The 19980-nt window shown below is 36.8% G+C and overlaps 1 protein-coding gene across 1 annotated transcript in view; it reads left to right on the forward strand.

The window, feature by feature from the left end:
* gogo (golden goal) overlaps positions 1-19980 on the forward strand; it is an 849136-nt gene that overhangs the window by 748728 nt on the left and 80428 nt on the right. The gene's annotated exons all lie outside the window — the stretch shown is intronic.

The following is a 19980-nucleotide window of genomic DNA, read 5'->3' on the forward strand; positions in this document are numbered from 1 at the left end:
CGGATAATTGACTAGGGGTTTGAAATTACCCTCCTGCAGCACGAGTGTTACAGATCGAGCACGCCCTCCACAAGTCCGCTTTTAATTCCCGGTGTTGATTGCAAGTATGGGGGATGAGCCATCTTTCCATCTTCCTATCTTAGGACACCTGGTGGCTTGTGAGTTCCGTTGATATCACAAGAGATGAGAGAAGGGTGTCCACATGTTGGATTTGCTAGAAAGTGTGAGCCAACTTCACTGATTCTTTCTTAGGGGAGCTGTTGATTTTTTTTTAATTGGGTTATTTTACGACGCTGTATCAACATCTCAGGTTATTTAGCGTCTGAATGAAATTAAGGTGATAATGCTGGTGAAATGGGTCCGGGGTCCAGCACCGAAAGTTACCCAGCATTTGCTCGTATTGGGTTGAGGGAAAATCCTGGAAAAAACCTCAACCAGGTAACTTGCCCCGACCGGGATTCGAACCCGGGCCACCTGGTTTCGCAGCCAGACGCGCTGACCGTTACTCCACAGGTGTGAAGGGAGCTGTTGAGTAGAGTTGTGGTGTGTATGAAAGATTTTCTGGTATGAATAATTGAGGACTGTTTTTGCAAAACTTGCTAACTGCAAAATTTGCAAAATTGAGATTTTGATGGATTCGTTAACATAAGGCAGGCCTCTACATGATGTTAAAGGCGTCTTAGTAAAATTGGATTATTTCTCTTCTTTGTAGTGTGTCAAAGTGTGATCGTTTTTTCAAAACTTGCTTTCTCCTAAGTGAGAGTTAGCAGCAAAATTTGCTTACTATAGTGTTTTGTCTCTTCTGTAAAATTTGTTTTTTTTTTTTTTTTTTTTCAGTTAGCAAGTTTTGCAAAAACGGTCCTCAATTGTTGACAGCAGTAAAAACGTCGGTCCTCCTTGGAAGTATTAGATATCAAGTAGCTGGTGAGAAGTGGAAATTTGGAAATTATCGAGGTTCTTTTGGTTGTGTGAAAATTGGATCTGTTCCTCAATAAAGTGAGGTTGATTCTGTTGATAATTTCCTCGGAGCTAGATGAAAGATAAGGAGGTTTAACTTGTAATTTCTTTGAAACAGTGTGAACTGGATTGGAAAGTTAATTTGGCAAGAAGTTTTTGCTTCTAATGCTGTAATTGGAGATTACTCACTGGAGCAACTACAGTTGCTATTGATACAGCTATGCATACGTTCCCACACTCTCAATCTCAGCTCAACTGCGATTTCTGTTGATCAACTTAGTTGATAGGAACTGAGTGTGTTATGTATTTTGGTGATGCAGTTGATAGTCGAATTTGTAGTCACTAAACTCGAAGTTGCTCCGGTGTGATAGAAGCAATTAATCTGCAACTACAACTCAATTTCGAATCGGTTGTCGCTAGAATTGCTCCAGTGAGGAAGTTCCCTAAGTGTAACTTCTCCAATTTAATAAACCCTATTTCACCCTGAGGTATATTAGGGTTATAGTTGCCATCAAAATACATATTTTATAACCAATAAACACTAGTAAAGTTACAGTATAAAATAGTGGTCACAGTTACAATTCACATGAATTATGAAGAAGAATGCACCGTTTTTCATTAAGGTGCATTCTTCTACATAATTCATGTGATTTGTAACTGTGACCACTATTTTATATTATCACTTTACTGTTGTTTATTGGTTATAAAATATGTGTTTTGGTGGCAACTATAACCCTAATATACCTCAGGGTGAAATAGGGTTTATTAAATTGGATAATAAAAAAAGTGTAACTTTTCCAGCTACGAAAGATTGGATAGATGTCTGGTCCACACCGTGCTGGAGTAAAGACAATGCAGTGGACGATTATTCGGAAGGGATGTCAGTCAAATGGATTCCACCGTCTGTAGCGACTCCGACTATTACAACGACTTTTTTCAACTGAGGACGGAAATGGAAACGGGGTGAACAGCTGTTCCCATCAACAATGTGAGGAAGGTCCAAACCTGACATCTGAATCTCCGTAATTTCCTGATATCAGATGAGACGGTTAGCTAGATGTATTAGTTTTGTTTTTAAACGACTCTGTGAACCGATTTCTGTTGGTCGAGGATGCCTAGGGTGAGACCAGAACCTTCAGCTGTTGGTGTTTCAATTTAGTTACTGCTAGGCAACTGTCTGGCCCATCTCTGTGCTACTTCTGGACTAGTAGGCCTGCATGTCAATTCATCTCGTACGGCGTTAATACGTAAACAGAGCTTTAGATGTCAGTACAGTACATGCTAGTCGGATAATAAATGTATTATGGAACAAAAGACAGCAAAATATTTTCTTGCAACGTCTTTCCAACCTGGATACAGATCACTGTTTCCAAACAAAACAATAATAGTACATTATGCAACGAGCATATAATGATAGCAATTAAGACGCGAGTAAGTTTGTTTATGAAACTCGCTTGCGCTCGTTTCATAATTTTCATACGAGCGTCTTAATTACCATTATAGGCAAGTTTCATACGACTTTTTATGCTCGGCCATATTTATAACTTGAAATTATTCATAAGTATTCATGTTATTCTTACCTGACTGGGGAGCGGAACTGACCTTGTGCATAGCTCGTTAATTGTGAAATGTGCGCAGACGCGAAAGTATTGATTTTTCCGAGAAACAAATGTCATAGACCTTGATATAATCTAGAGAGTAAAATAAACATTAATCTTGATATAACCTTGAAATTGATTTATACATTGAAAAACGAGATGACAAATTGAATTTATTTGAATATTATTTACAATTAACGCTCATTATTATAGTAACAGAACATAACCTTCTGCGACAGTATTGGATTTCCAGCCTCCGTGACGTCTCCCTCGTTGTCTTTCGATTGCATATCCGAGAATAATCGAAAACCTGAACTTTAATGAACAGGTGCACTTTGATGACATGCATTAAAGGACTGCTACCAGATGTATAATTACTACATTTCGGCATGGTCGAGCATAAACCTATTAAGATGTGCTCTATAATCTAGATTACATTGCACATTCAATATAGTTTTATTTCGTTCATATACAGAGTGTTTATATCTCAGAACGAGAAACTTTGGGATCGGATAGACAAACTTTTTAGAACACTTTATGGGCTGCAGTGTGTTGGTTTCAGACTGTTAATGTTGTAAGAGTTTTTCCGTTTTTTTGCTTGTTTTGTGTATTTCTAAGTTCCCGGATCAAGGAATACTTGTAACATGATTATATTCATAAAACTCATCACATCAATCGGGTCCTGTAAGAGCCCTCAATTAATTATATGGGCTACAACCTTGTTGCACTGAAAAGAAACGTCACAGTATGGGATGGAGGTAGATGAAAACAAGACGAAGACCTTGGTTATCGGAAGAAAAATAAAGAAGGTAAACGTGCGAATTGGAAGTGAGGCATTAGAACATGTGCACAGCTTCAAATACTTGGAGTGTACTGTAAGTAGGAACATGAGCTGCTTGCAGGAAGTCAAAAACAGGACAGCAATGGCAAAGGAAGCTTTTAATAGGAAAAGGAACAAATTTGAAAAATTGAGAGCATCGAGGGAACGCGGGGAAAATCATTGCAGTCAGCTTCGGGGATCAAACCGGAGTGCGCCGCACAGGAGGGACATGGCGATTTGGAGCTGCGCACTTCTTGGCACGCGATACGGGCTATCGCCACGGACTGGCAGTTCTGATTACCTGGAGTTCGATTTCGGCATTCGTTATCTTTATTTTCTTATAAACGTATCTAAACACAGTATACAATATGGTCGGCATTGGCTTGAATACATGCTCCTTAAAATATCAGAAACGATAAGAACAAACAGTGCAAGTGTAGCGGCACGGCACACGTAGCTGCTGTGAGCGCAGCTGTAGGGAAAGCTGTGCTGAGACGGCGAAACTTGGCGCAGTTTAGCAGTTATTATTCCTCTGACATAATGACAATATAGAGTTGATACAGCTTTCTATGTAGTAATTCTTACGTTTCAATAAAGATGTTTTTATTTTTTCAAAACGCAAAGGCCTGTCGGCTTTGTCCCAAATGTCTACTTTTTATGTCACATATTTAACTACATATTAGCATATTGTCTTTTATTGAGCTGATTTACTGTACATATCATTTCGTCCAAAAATTCAATAATTTATTTTTTAAATAAAGTTTCAAGTCATTTACCACGCGTAAAAAGTAGTCCGAGCACACCACCTCATTCTAAAGCCGAAGTCAAGAAAACATGGAGCTCTACCTCCATTCTCCCACCTTCAATGCGCATGCAGGGGTTAACATTACTTTACAAAAATAATGTGGTAAAGTTGCAGACTAAAATATGTTATACAGATTGTCCCACAAATGCCATTCACACTATTCCAATAGGCAACATCACAGATCACGCCAGTAGGGAGTGGTTTAATGACTTTTAATACCCACTAAAAAGAAAATGAACTATGAACTAATGTAACTTTCATCATCCATAATACTTCTTAGAAATGCATCCAACGTGACAGTTGAGCCATGTGAGTACGCTACACTACACTACAATACAATACAATGCAAGTATAAGAGAGTTGTCACATCTATATTTTTACAGACCAAGTACAAGAGAGTTGTCACTTTTATTGCATACATTTCTATTTATACAGACCAAATACAAGAAAATTGTCATTTTTATTGCATACATTTCTATTTATACAGACCAAGTACAAGAGAGTTGTCTCTTTTATTGCATACATTTCTATTTATACAGACCAAGTACAAGAGAGTTGTCTCTTTTATTGCATACATTTCTATTTATACAGACCAAGTACAAGAGAGTTGTCTCTTTTATTGCATACATTTCAATTTATACAGACCAAGTACAAGAGAGTTGTCTCTTTTATTGCATACATTTCTATTTATACAGACCAAGTACAAGAGAGTTGTCTCTTTTATTGCATACATTTCTATTTGTACAGACCAAGTACAAGAGAGTTGTCTCTTTTATTGCATACATTTCTATTTGTACAGACCAAGTACAAGAGAGTTGTCTCTTTTATTGCATACATTTCTATTTATACAGACCAAGTACAAGAGAGTTGTCTCTTTTATTGCATACATTTCTATTTATACAGACCAAATACAAGAAAATTGTCATTTTTATTGCATACATTTCTATTTATACAGACCAAATACAAGAAAATTGTCATTTTTATTGCATACATTTCTATTTATACAGACCAAGTACAAGAGAGTTGTCTCTTTTATTGCATACATTTCTATTTATACAGACCAAGTACAAGAGAGTTGTCTCTTTTATTGCATACATTTCTATTTATACAGACCAAGTACAAGAGAGTTGTCTCTTTTATTGCATACATTTCTATTTATACAGACCAAGTACAAGAGAGTTGTCTCTTTTATTGCATACATTTCTATTTATATAGACCAAGTACAAGAGAGTTGTCTCTTTTATTGCATACATTTCTATTTGTACAGACCAAGTACAAGAGAGTTGTCTCTTTTATTGCATACATTTCTATTTATACAGACCAAGTACAAGAGAGTTGTCTCTTTTATTGCATACATTTCTATTTATACAGACCAAGTACAAGAGAGTTGTCTCTTTTATTGCATACATTTCTATTTATACAGACCAAGTACAAGAGAGTTGTCTCTTTTATTGCATACATTTCTATTTATACAGACCAAATACAAGAAAATTGTCATTTTTATTGCATACATTTCTATTTATACAGACCAAGTACAAGAGAGTTGTCTCTTTTATTGCATACATTTCTATTTATACAGACCAAGTACAAGAGAGTTGTCTCTTTTATTGCATACATTTCTATTTATACAGACCAAGTACAAGAGAGTTGTCTCTTTTATTGCATACATTTCTATTTATACAGACCAAGTACAAGAGAGTTGTCTCTTTTATTGCATACATTTCTATTTATGCAGACCAAGTACAAGAGAGTTGTCTCTTTTATTGCATACATTTCTATTTATACAGACCAAGTACAAGAGAGTTGTCTCTTTTATTGCATACATTTCTATTTATGCAGACCAAGTACAAGAGAGTTGTCTCTTTTATTGCATACATTTCTATTTATGCAGACCAAGTACAAGACAGTTGTCTCTTTTATTGCATACATTTCTATTTATGCAGACCAAGTACAAGAGAGTTGTCTCTTTTATTGCACACATTTCTTCATGTACTATTTCGCCTCGCGCTTGCCTGTTCTCTGCAGCTCGTGTCACCCGATACCGTTTACCGTAATTAAGAGGAATGCTTGTGTTTAAGATAGCTGAGCGTGTAGTTTGATTTCGCAAAGCGCTGTTTTCTTATTCATAAGATTAGACGCAAGAGCTCGGGTTGCGAGCTGATACGTGGGCCGATAAACGAGAAATGCGGGACTATGTCTTAATTCGAAGCTGACCTTCATGGCTCGTGCTAGCTCTGGACTGGACAGATACACTCCGATAAATTTGTTATTGTTCATTTGTCCCAAACATAGCTCCATTTTCGGCTACTTCATCTTCTAACTTACTCTGAATATATTTTATTCTAAACAATATATAGTCCACACCTGTGGAGTAACGCCTAGAGCGTCTGGTCGTGAAACCAGGTGGTCCGGGTTCGATTCCCGGTCGGGAAAAGTTACTTGGTTGAGGTTTTTTCCGGGGTTTCCCCTCAATCCAATACGAGCAAATGCTGGGTAACTTTCGGTGCTGGACCTCGAACTCATTTCACCGGCATTATCACCTTCATCTCATCTAGACGCTAAATAACCTAAGATGTTGATAAAGCGTCGTAAAATAACCTACTAAAATAAAAAAAATAAAAAAAACAATATATATATATATATATATATATATATATATTGTGAACCGCAAGTAATCTCAAGGAATTTCAGGGGGTTTTTCTTTGAGATACTTCAAACAATAAGATGTTATCCAATTTTGCTCGTTTTTACTTCCTTTTCGAAATAAAAATTGTTTTATATGAAATATTTCGTAGTGTTTTGGGAAAGCCATTGATTTAATTCCCAATATGTTCAGTCAGTTTTAAAAACCAGTGCATTATGATAATAAATTATTGAAATAATTTTAGTTTTATTCTCTAAATATGCACACATCTGATCCGAAGAAATGTAATTTTCCGTTTCGAAAAGGAATTTTACAATGTAATATTTGTTCGAATCAAATTTCTGCATATTTAGAGAGTAAAACTAATTTTTTTTCAATCATTTATTATCATAATATACTGCTCTGTTAAATTGACTGAGCATATTGGGAATAATATCAATAGCTTTCCCAAAACACGCTACGAAATGTTTCATATAAAACAATTTTTATCTCGAAAAGGAAGCAAAAACGAGCAAAATTGTATGACTATTTTTTGTTTTAAATTTCTCAAAGAATTTCCCCCTAAAATTAATCCAAGACCTATTTGCTAAGCCAATATGGCGTGTGGTATTAGAATCACAGTGAGGGATTCAGAAGGTTTAAAGTTGGTATAGCGCTGGCCTTCTATGCCCAAGGTTGCGGGTTCGATCCCGGGTCAGGTCGATGGCATTTAAGTGTGCTTAAATGCGACAGGCTCATGTCAGTAGATTTACTGGCATGTAAAAGAACTCCTGCGGGACAAAATTCCGGCACATCCGGCGACGCTGATATAACCTCTGCAGTTGCGAGCGTCGTTAAATAAAACATAACAACATTAATAACAGAAGGATTAAAGTTCCAGAGTGCAGTTAAAAAATTATACTTACCAAAAAAAATAATAAGCTATTGTATGTGAGTAACGGTTTAGGATGCATATTAAATTTCTTCTCTTTTATGTAAAGATAATACTTCGTTATTGATTATAAAAGAACTCAAACCCATTATGAATAAAATAGAGAAGAAAACAAAAGAAAATTGAAAATAGTACAAGATATTAGCGAAATAAATTTTCCCCCCACAAATTGTACCCCCCAATTTAAACATATAATTATTCCTAACAGTAGACATTTTTTGGGATTTAAAAAATTGTTGATTAATATAGAAGTATTGTCTAATCACAACACAAAGTTCTAGCACAAAATCAAGTAGTAGATTAATAGGTTATTTTACGACGCTTTATCAACATCTTAGGTTGAATAATTTCGAGGGAAAAATTGTTCCGGGGCCGGGTATCGAGCCCGGGACCTTTCGGTTAAACGTACCAACGCTCTCCCACTGAGCTACCCGGGAACTCTACCCGACACCGATCCAATTTTTCCCTCTATATCCACAGACTTCAAAGTGGGCTGACAACAGTCAAGCAACCAACATTTGAGTGCACACTAACTCTGTGTGACTTTAAATTGTGGTTTTCTGTTACGTACAGTGTCGGGTAGAGTTTCCGGGTAGCTCAGTGGGAGAGCGTTGGTACGTTTAACCAAAAGGTCCCGGGTTCGATAAAGGCTCCGGAACAATTTTTCCCTCGAAATTATTCAAATTAACTTTACAGGGTGTTATTCGTGGTAGCTTAATTTGCAACATCTTAGGTTATTTAGCGTATGAATGAGATGAAGGTGATAATGCCGGTGAAATGAGTCCGGGGTCCAGCACCGAAAGTTACCCAGCATTTGCTCATATTGGGTTGAGGGAAAACCCCGCAAAAAACCCCAACCAGGTAACTTGCCCCGACCGGGAATCGAACCCGGGCCACCTGGTTTCGCGGCCAGACGCGCTGACCGTTACTCCACAGATGTGGACCACAAAATCAACAAAATCAGTTCAGAATAAGTAAGTAAAAATTATATTTTGAATTTTACTAAATTTATACTAGCGAAAGAAGTACTTTCCCCCTTAAGACAAGCAAGCGAAAACTACTGTTATAACATAAACGAATAAAAATGGCGGCGGACCAAAACGAAGACAGTAGGACCGGTTTTAAAATTTGAATCTGGGAAACAGTCATAAGATCCGAACTTAAGGAAGAAAAGAATAAGAAGAAAACGGAGAAGAGGATGAAGCAAGGGGCATCGTGAATGAAGGATAGGAGTAAGAAGAAGTAGAAGTATAGAATGATGTCCTACGTTGGAGAGAAAATCCTGTCTGAAGATCTGAAATCTTGGGGGAAAGGCCTCTGTCTTCATGGGGTCCAAACCTTTGGAATGGGCTATACGTAGAAACTCCGCAAGTAGATTGTTGAATTATATAATTCGTGTAGCACAAGCTGTAATCAAACTCGATATTTCCTTCATGAGGTTTGTGATATGTATTCACGAAAGTTAAATGACAGATAAACAGAAACAATGCTATCGTTTCCTGATAAAACGTACAATTCCATTGCAGAAAATTTGATGCGATAGCTCCCATATCGGACGCCATGCGGTGTAAATCCTTTAATTATGCAACATTTACTGTTTCTGCTATTATACAGGGTCCGCAGTTGGCTCTGAATATTAGTAGAGTGACTAGACTTACTTACTTACTTACTGGCTTTTAAAGAACCCGGAGGTTCATTGCCGCCCTCACATAAGCCCGCCATAGGTCCCTATCCTGACCAAGATTAGGGGAGAGTCGGGTAGTATCGGACAGCGGGTAATATCGGACATTGAGTTTCTTTCATCTTCCACACGATGAAGTACCTGATTGACATGGTTACTTTTCTGTGTTGCCGCATAGAGAAACGTAACCATGTCATTCAGGTACTACCATATGGTGGTAGATGAAAGAAACGCACTGTCCGATATTACCCGCTGTCCGATACTACCCGACTCTCTCCTAATCCAGGCTCTATCATCATATCCCACCTCTCTCAAATCCATTTTAATAATTTTGGTTAAGAGGGATTAAGTTACTCGAGAATGGAGAAAGTTACACAACGCAGAACTGCACGCATTGTATTCTTCACCTGACGTAATTAGGAACATTAAATCCAGACGTTTGAGATGGGCAGGGCATGTAGCACGTACGGACGAATCCAGAAATGCATATTGAGTGTTAATTAGGAGGCCGGAGGGAAAAATACCTTTAGGGAGGCCGAAAGGTGGATGGAAAGATAATATTGAAATGGATTTGAGGGAGGTGGGATATGATGATAGAGACTGGATTAATCTTGTTCAGGATAGGGACCAATGGCGGGCTTATGTGAGGGCGGCAATGAACCTCCGGGTTCCTTAAAAGCCAGTAAGTAAGTAAGTAAGTAAGTAAGTCAATAAGTAAGTAAGTAAGTATGTGATTCGAAGTTGTGTTGCACGCAGTAGCTGCACGCCTAGTTGAGAAAAATAAATGCAGTTGGCTTGCAGTTGTTAAACAAAGAACTGCTCTTTCCCTCGCATATGTTGAGTACTCCCCGCTGTGCAGTCTGAAGTATTTAGTCGTGAACGTGTGGTAAGCAGCCCATGTTGCCTTCCACAACTCCACACCGCAGTTTGTCCGTCCTCTCTCCGGGTAATTACATGCGAGTGGGGGAACACGGGTCGGCTGCGGCTGAGATAAGCCTTAATAATCGACTACGCACATTGGGAAGCATGCACATCAGCATTATTGTGTGCCTTTAAGGGCTCAGTCCTTAGGCACGTTCCATCGACAAGTAAGAGGCAGTGTTCGATATTTCAAAGTAGGAGTGCTGTCTTTTCAGAGTGGAATGACACCAGAAAAATGCAAGGCACAGAAATAAGTAAGAAAAATACCTATTAAGGTTCGAAATGAAATGAAAAATAGGGTTAAATTAAAGGTACTTATCAAAACGTCCACAAAAAGGAACCCCTGAGGACGGGTTATAGTAACTCCTTACAGTGTGTGAACAAATTACAGAGTAGCGAGTATTTATTCACACTGCAATGGGTATTTACCCGGTGGCAGTGGTAACTAATTACACTCAATAATGACAATAATAATAAACGCAATTAATAAAAACATTAATAATTAATAATAAATTAATAACAATAATAATAGTAATAACAGGGAGCATCCTAAATTAAATCAAGCACTATCAGTTAATAATACATTATGCAACGAGCCTATAATGGTAGTAATTAAGACGCGAGTATGTTTATGAAACGAGCGCAAGCGAGTTTCATAATTTTCATACGAGCGTCTTAATTACCATTATAGTCGAGTTTCATACGACTTTTTATGCTCGACCATATTTCTAACTTGAAATTATTCATAAGTATTCATGTTATTCTTATCTGACTGAGGAGCGGAACTGACCTTGTGCAATACCTCGCAAGTTGTGAGATGTGCGCAGACGAGAAAGTATTGATTTTTTTCCGAGGAACAAATGTCATTGACCTTAATATAATCTAGAGAGTAAAATAAACATTAATCTTGATATAACTTTGAAATTGAATTAGACTTTGAAAAACGAGATGAAAAATTGAATTTATTTGAATATTATTTACAATTAACGCTAATTATTATAGTAACAGAACTGACTTTATTTCAAATATAGGCGATTTATTGATTTATTGTTGTCTTTCGATTGCATATCCGAGAATAATCGATACTTGCGCTTTCATATTGCTACAATGGTATTTTCTGATTGGTGGAACACCTGAATTTTAATGAATAGGTGTACATTAATTAGGTCCATTAAAGGGCTGCTACCAGATGTATAATTACTACATTTCGGTATGGTCGAGCATAAAATAACATTTAAAGTAAAATCTAATTTGTATCTTAACCTAAGTTCGAACTAAAACCCACGAGTATGCTATATTCATACCAGCACAAGTACCTTTCAGCAGTACACTCATTTCGCTGACAACTCACTCACTGCACTGGAACTACGACACATTTCACTGATTCTATCCTGATTTCACTAACACATCAAAAACATTTCACTGTTCAAATACTTTGCACTGCCACTATGAACTATAAAACTTCACTGACAGGAACACACTTCATTTACACAACACACTTCACTCTTCACTGATACAACACTTCAATAACAAAATATCATTTACACCCTTTAAATACTGTGTATAATTACCGTCTATTAGTAAAGTCCTTAAGCCTATTTTTAAATACATTTTTGATTGTTGGTAAAGCCTTTAGTAAGTCTGCAGGTAAAGCATTCCAGTCCCTGATAGTACGATTGAGAAAAGAAAACTTTCCAGTGTCCGTCCTCTGTCTTCTTTCCCTCAATTTATATGAGTGGTCGTTCCTTGAAGAGTAATTTGGCGGCTGCAACCTATTTTTTATTTCTCTCCAGGCAGGCTCACCTCTGTAAGTTTTGAACATTGCACATAATCTAATTCGCGTTCTCCGGTCGATGAGTGTGTCCCATTTTAATGGTGAATTATTACGACAACGCTTGAGAGCCCGTTTTTTAATCTTTTCAAGTGTCTTAATATGTTCTAATCTGTAAGGATCCCAGTAATGGAATTACTGGACGAACTAGTGATTTATATGCAATCTCTTTAGATTTATCAGAGCCTTTTCTTAGTACCCTCATCACAAAATGTTGTGAAGTTACGAATAAGACTGCCGCTATGCCTGTAAGGCGAATGTCAGGTAATCTATGGTGATTCCTCGGCTTTATCTTGCCAAATACCATCTCACTATCATCAATCCAATTGACGCTAAGTAACCTAGTAGTTGATACATCGTCGTTAAGTAAGCAACTAAAAAATTAAAAAAATAAATAAACTTCAGTAACGTAGTGCAATGTAAAATGAAGTGTAGAGACGGACATAAATGCAAAACTGATAAAGTTCCAACAATTTGCAACAGTATCAGGCACACGGGAAAAGAATGCATTCATAACGGCCCTAGTCAGGAACGGATGCAATCAAGAATAGATGAAAAAACTCGGAAATAAATCCTCTTGAAGAACAAAGATCTCTCAGAATTTGAATATTACAGACGAAGAGAAGGGAAAAGGTACGAATGCAAATTGGACTGCTACGAACAATCGGCGGAAGATACCTGAGAATAATAAAGAAGTGTATGTAGTATTTGTGAACCTGGAAAAGGCTTTTGACAGAGTAAATTGGAATAAACTAATGGGGATCCTGAAGAAAATAGGGGTGGATTGGAAAGAGAGGAGGCTGTTCAGTAATCTTTATGTAAAACGAGTCACAGAATAGGAGAAGAAATGTCAGAAGGAAGTGAAATAGGGAGAGGAGTACGTCAAAGATACCCTCTATCACCTACTCTGTTAAACGTCTACTTACAGGATTTAGTGAAGATCTGTTTTCAAAACATGGGAGAAGTGATAGTAGGAGAAAAAAGAATAAAGTGCGTAAGATATTTTGCTGATGATATGGCATTGTTAGAAGAAGAGGAGATGATACTAAGGAATATGCTACTGGAGCTAAATGACAGCTGTGAAAAGTATGGGATGAAGATAAATGCAAACAAGACGAAGACCATGGTTATCGGAAGAAAATTAAAGAAGGTAAACGTGCGAATTCTAAATGAGGCAGTAGAGCAGGCATGTCAATTGATGCCCACAGGAGCAAGCGCGCGCTTTAGAGCCCAGGAGAGTCTGAGCGCTTTACAGCGGAAAGGAGACAGACGAAAGAGGTGGTATATGCCGCTTGGTCGAGCTATATTCAGGGATGGCCAGCACTGTTTCAATAGATAAAGGGAAGAGAACTTATTAAAACTGTATCCATGTTAATTTTTAGGTTTGCCTAAGAAGTATAAGTGCATTATAAGAATGTAAGTTTTAATTTAATGCTCATTTTTCACAAGTTTCATTTTTTTATTCAAAAGAAATATTTTCTCAACTTTTCGTATAGAAAGGTGAAATTTTCAGGTATAGGCCTATTTATTTAGTAGCTTTACAGCATGTCTTCGTAAATCTAATATACCGTATATACGTATTACTGAAGATAGTGTATTGAAAATTTTGAAAATATTTTCATGGAAATTGTTTGTAAGGAAATTAATTAACAAAGCAACTACTGTTACATCATAAGCAAAAGATACGTGCCCATGTGTTGTAAAAATGTCAGCTCTATAGCTCCAGCAGATTTCGAGAAAATAATTTAATATTCTGATGATAGGAAGTTGCTCACAAATATCACCTTAAAAGCATAATGCGATAAGAGTTTTGTTATGTAATATTAGTTACACTTAAAACAGATACAGTACCTAGGTAACTTTGCTTTGTACTGTAATATTGTTTTGATTAGTTTATTGATTACTACTTATCATGTCATACTCAATCTCTTTCTTTGGAATATCACTTTCTTTATGAATGATGTGTTTCATCCACTTAATACAGTATAATATTATACTACTATGGAATTTAAGTGAATATTCCTTCTTAACTCTCTATTATGTTATTAAGATTTAAAACACAAGTGCAATATTAAGAAATCAGTGTTAGTACTTTTGTTTTACATACAATATAGATAATATTAAACAGAAAGAAGCCATATAAAAATAACGACATAAAATTTCACGTACTGTTTGAAGTTTGTGCACCACTGTTTTCTTAATCCAGCAGGTTGCTTATTTATATACACAACCCTTCCTCTTTCCATACATAGCGCTTGCTGCCCGCGCACGACGTCAAGGTCAGAAAAATGCGCTTGCTTTGACATCACTGCAGTAGAGCAAGTGGACAGCTTATTCAATTCGTATGTAACTAGCTATATTGGTTGCTTACTGGTCTATGTATTTTCTCTTTACTAGTAACGTACATCATATTTCTTACTATGTCTTTTATTTCTTCATTTACTGATTGCTCGTCTTGTACTATCAGCAACACCTCTGTCCGAACGTGATCTCCTCAGAAGTTATTAAGTGGGACCCCCACATTCGGCTACAGAGAGGCAGGTTTCCTCGTTGTACTTCCGTTGTATAGCTTCCTCCGCCCCTGCTGTATAGTCAGCCCGCCTCGATTCGTGCACAAAAAGCAATTAGATGGCACGTAAATCACACCTCGCCTAGCGTTGGGAACTAATTTTTTTCACTCAGGTTAGCAAACATTAAAAAACGTTGAATTATGAGGGTGGTAGCACTTACAATCCCGCTCTGGATAAAACAAACGAAACCGAATGGCGAGACAAGGGGTGTACAGAACGAGCAGCGTGATAAAAATGGCATAAGAGCGAGTCCTTACGAAGGCAGGTAGTCCTTCAGTTACTTGACGGGATCGAACCTCAACCCTTCAGCACCCTCTGAAACACGACGGACATGCAATATGAAAATAATGTGTGAGTTGAAAGATGTGTTTGTTATTTTAGTGCTGTTTTCTCGACTTCAAAATTTTAATCAGTTTATTGAATAAAAAAGCTCCTTGCCCAACAAGTATTGTCAGATTGGTCTGAAACTTCTCACAGGAATCTATTAAATGTTGATAACTAAAATTTAATTATCATTTGTATAAAATAGTATATTATGCAACGAGCATAAGCGAACATGATTAACTTGGAGATTTTTTTAAATTTATAAAATAATGTACAGAATAAAGAATCATCATCATCATCATCATCCTTCACGAATTAGGCCTCTGTAGACCTGTTTCGGCCCCATCTAGCAGTCTTCTTAAAGGTCTTCTTGGTCGACGATGTCCTCTAGGTTTATACTGCATCATAATTTTTGGGATTCTTGAATTTTCCATTCTTCTTACATGATCTAGCCAATTGAATTTGTATCTGCTGATTTTTTCTTCTACTGACTCTACTTCTAATTGTTCTAAAATTTCTTCATTCCTTTTTCGGTCTAAAAGAGTACCGTATATCCTCTGTCCTCCTCAAAAATTTCATTTCCGTTGCTTTGATTCTGTTCATGTCTTTTTTCTTTAATGTCCAAATCTCGCTTCCGTATAAAAGGGTGGGTAATGCTAGTGTATTATATATTTTTATTCTTGTAGATTTTTGTACTAATTTAGCTTTTAATGCATTGCTTATTATTCCTAGAATTTGTGTAAATTTGGTAATTTTCTTGTTCACATCTTTTTCATTTTGATAAGATATTTCACAACCCAGATAATTGAAATTTTGCACTTGTTCGAGGCATTCGTTATTGTGTATTATCTTACTTCTGACTGGGTCTTGTCCTAAAAATGCCATTACTTTTTATTTTTGCGCTGAAATTTCCATCCCAAAATCTTTTAATATTTTATTTAATGTATACAATCCTCTTTGTAAATTATCCTCTGAATTGGAAATTATTTATTCTTTATTCTTTATTCTCTAATTTCCAATTCAGAGAATAAAGAATTTAATTACAAACAAACAAGAGAAATAGAAATAAAATAATATAAACAATATAAAACAGGAGATATAGTATTAACAAAATTTGAGACTGAATGACCAGCGCTCGTGTTCGGTCGCAGTTCAGATATAATATTAATAGGCCTATAAGACAATATAAAATAAAATAAAATAGGAAATAGAATTAAAATTACAGTTACAGAAATTATATAATACAATATTAATGTAAGAGAAATGTAGAAAATAAAAAAATAATAATAAAAATAAATAAGTAAAATAAAATAGGATATTACAAAATATCTAACTTGTTATTTTAGTGATAATGAAATGGTGAACATGCGCGTATTTTCAGCGTGTTCTCGCGTAGTGCAACAGATGGCAGGCGTGTATGCTCTATTTATTTTTTGCAGGGCTTGGTACGGAGATTTTAACCTCAAAGCAAAATGCATTAAAACACAGGAAATGAACTCAATTTATACAATATTAAAATTAACATGAACAGAAGTTATTTTATTTTAAAAACATGTTGTTGATTGTGCAGTTTGTGAAATTTATCTGGAGAATGGCTCCCAGTGGAATGTTTGAAGTTGAGTTAATGTTCATTTGAGTGATTCGATCTATGTCGCTTTCAAAACTAGCGCATGTCATTTTGAATTAGTGCTCTCGAGGCTTGCGGGATGTTGTACGTACGATATTAATCAATATCGCTAATGCTTAGTTGGAAATCGATAGTTGCAATAACATAATGAATAGTAGTATTTTAATGTATGCCATTAAGACACAGTTACGTCATATGTAATGAGCGTATTATAGTACGGTGGAACAAAAACTAATATTGAGTTCTTTCGGGCATATTCATATTGCATTTAGATTAAAATGTGCTGTAATTTTAGTTCATGATGTTTAAAAAATTATTGTGACATCTGGTGCAGTTTTGTACTTGACTATGTGAGGCTCCCTTTTTTTGCAGAGCTTTCAGTAACCTCAAATATTTCCTTGGGCATATTGGAAAACTTTGCACCTCCACAGGTTGAACACCTTCAAGCTTCAGCAGGATGGTGCTCTTCCTCACTGGGGCATGACCGTTAGGGAGACTTTGGATCACACATTTCGTGTTCGCTGGATTGGCACAGGAAGCCTGTCCCTTGGCCCCCAAGATCTCCAGACATCCTCATATTTTTCTATGGGGGTTTGTGAAAAATGTGGTCTACAGGACTCCAGTGAGGGGCCTGCAGGGCCATCGTGCTCGAACAGGTTAATGTGGAACTGCTTGGCGGGAGTGGAGTACCGCCCTGATATCCTGCGCGTTACGAATGGAGCCATATTGAAGTTTGTGATTGGCTACCAAAAGTTAAAGTACGTCTGAACATAGTGCAAGAAACCGAACCTTTCTATCTCTTTCCGTTGCCAAGTGATTCGCCATCGAAATTGTCAAGTTCATTTTGGGACACTCTGTATTTAATAGAACGTAGTGACATTGTTGCCTGCCGCAACGAATTTGTAAGAAAAAATGAGAAAATTAGGAAGACTTTGATATTTCTGTGTTTTGCGTTGATATATTCCTCTAGTTGCATTTGGTTTTGTCAAGCTAGTTCTGAATCGCCCTGTACAGTATCCAGGCCTTGAAGTGGAGGTGGTCGGACGTTTGTAGTTTCAGCGGAAGCAGCGCTGTCTAGTAAATAGTCTGGTAGTAGCGGAGATTCACCAGTAAGTTTTGTACTGATTTTCTATGGAGCATTCCCCTTCCGTGTGTGATATTGGCGACGTCAGCAATAACCCCGTAAATTCCTGTACTTTCTCTGCAATGACCCCATGCAGGAAGATCCTAGGACTGCGGAGTCCACAGCCTTCTTGGAGAGGGGAAGCACTCTGCACTCTGCCGTCCACATTGTTGTGATCCCAGCCATTCGTCGTGTTTCTTCTGATCTCAAGAGTCGCAACGCGCGCCCCGGGGGTCGTTGCTGGCGCATCAAAGTTTTTCAATCTCTGCAAAGTTGGCGGCAGTCAACTCCGCTCAATGCTCGGGCGTCCCCAGGGACAAGGACAATTGTTTTTCTCTCCCTGCTGGCTTGTTTCTTATGTTTATAATCTGACGCAACAATGCCGCTCCAGCAGGCACGTGACGTCCCATGACCGGAGCCGTTTTTTTTATAGCAATGAACTCAAAAAAAATATTCTTAGTTGTGGCCAGGGTTGCCAGATTAGGCGATTTGTCGCAATGTAAGCTACATGAGCGGGAGAATTGGCGAGTAATAAAATTAAGTTGTCCAGTCTCCTCTAGGCTGCCACAGAAATCGAAAGGGCGAAATTAGGCTGAATGTTGTTTCCTTCTACATGTTTACAACATATTTTTGATAAGTTCTGAAATCATGTTATGTTTTATTTAACGACGCTCGCAACTGCAGAGGTTATATCAGCATCGCCGGATGTGCCGGAATTTTGTCCCGCAGGAGTTCTTTCACATGCCAGTAAATCTACTGACATGAGCCTGTCGCATTTAAGCACACTTAAATACCATCGACCTGGCCCGGGATCGAACCCGCAACCTTGGGCATAGAAGGCCAGCGCTATACCAACTCGCCAACCAGGTCGACTCTGAAATCATTCCTAGAGAGTTCTTCAAATTTATATTTTCCCCGCCATTCATAAAATATTTTGATATGATACCTCTTGCACAAAAGGGGAGATCTATAACTGAAACTCGATTAATATATTTAATTATTATTTGTATTTATCCTGGTAATAATGAACAGTTTTACTCGTAGACATTTTGTTTTTTCAGCATTAACTTCCCATGACTGTATGAGAAGATTCGAAGAGAACGGCAGTAACGTAGACCTTCGGCTCCCCCCTACTACCAATAATGCACAACACAATGTCAATACGGCGGTTGCTGTCGTCTGCGATACAACGAACTTTTCTGTTGATTTTCGAGTTTGGCATTTTTTCCGGTTATTATATGCTTATTTAAGTTGTGTTAACTCTCGCTAGTGGTTTTATATTTTATTTTATCCGTCTTAGTATTTATTTTATTATTGTAAATATTTTTGTTTTATCACTATTATTATTATTATTATTAACATTATTATTATTAATTAATTAATTAATTAATTATTTTGTATTACAATCTTTGTATCATTTCTGTCACGATTATGCTATTATTATTATTATTATTATTATTATTATTAATATTATTATTATTGTTACTATTATTTATATCATCAGCATTATTGTTTGAACCCTGTAAAATTTATGTAGACTACTGGACTGTACCCGAGCACGAGCATTATGCTCATTTCGGGTATCAGTTCATATGTATAATTTCAAATGTAAATCTATACTAATAATAAATCTGTAGCCGAAATTTTTCTGGTAATTTTCGATTTTCCAAAAATAATTGGTCCTAACATATATAATTAACCACCCTGAACCCGAAAATCGCTTTTTTGAAATTTTTGTTTGTATGTCTGTCCGTCTGTCTGTATGTTTGTTACCTTTTCACGCGATAATGGCTGAACGGATTTCGATGAAAATTGGAATATAAATTAAGTTCGTTGTAACTTAGATTTTAGGCTCTATGGCATTCAAACTACTTTATTTAAAAGGGGGGTTATAAGGGGGCCTGAATTAAATAAATCGAAATATCTCGCTTATTATTGATTTTTGCGAAAAATGTTACATAACAGAAGTTTCTTTAAAAATAATTTACAATAAGTTTTATTCCTTAAAAAATGTTGATAGGACTGATATTTAATGAGATAAATGAGTTTTAAAATTAAAATAACTGCCATCTAAGGCCGTGTAATGAATTAAAAAACAAATGACTTCGTCTATAAGGGGCCTTGGACAGCAACAATCGAAAGGTATGA

Source organism: Periplaneta americana, chromosome 4, assembly GCF_040183065.1.
Source record: "Periplaneta americana isolate PAMFEO1 chromosome 4, P.americana_PAMFEO1_priV1, whole genome shotgun sequence".
NCBI classification, from domain to species: Eukaryota; Metazoa; Arthropoda; class Insecta; order Blattodea; family Blattidae; genus Periplaneta; species Periplaneta americana.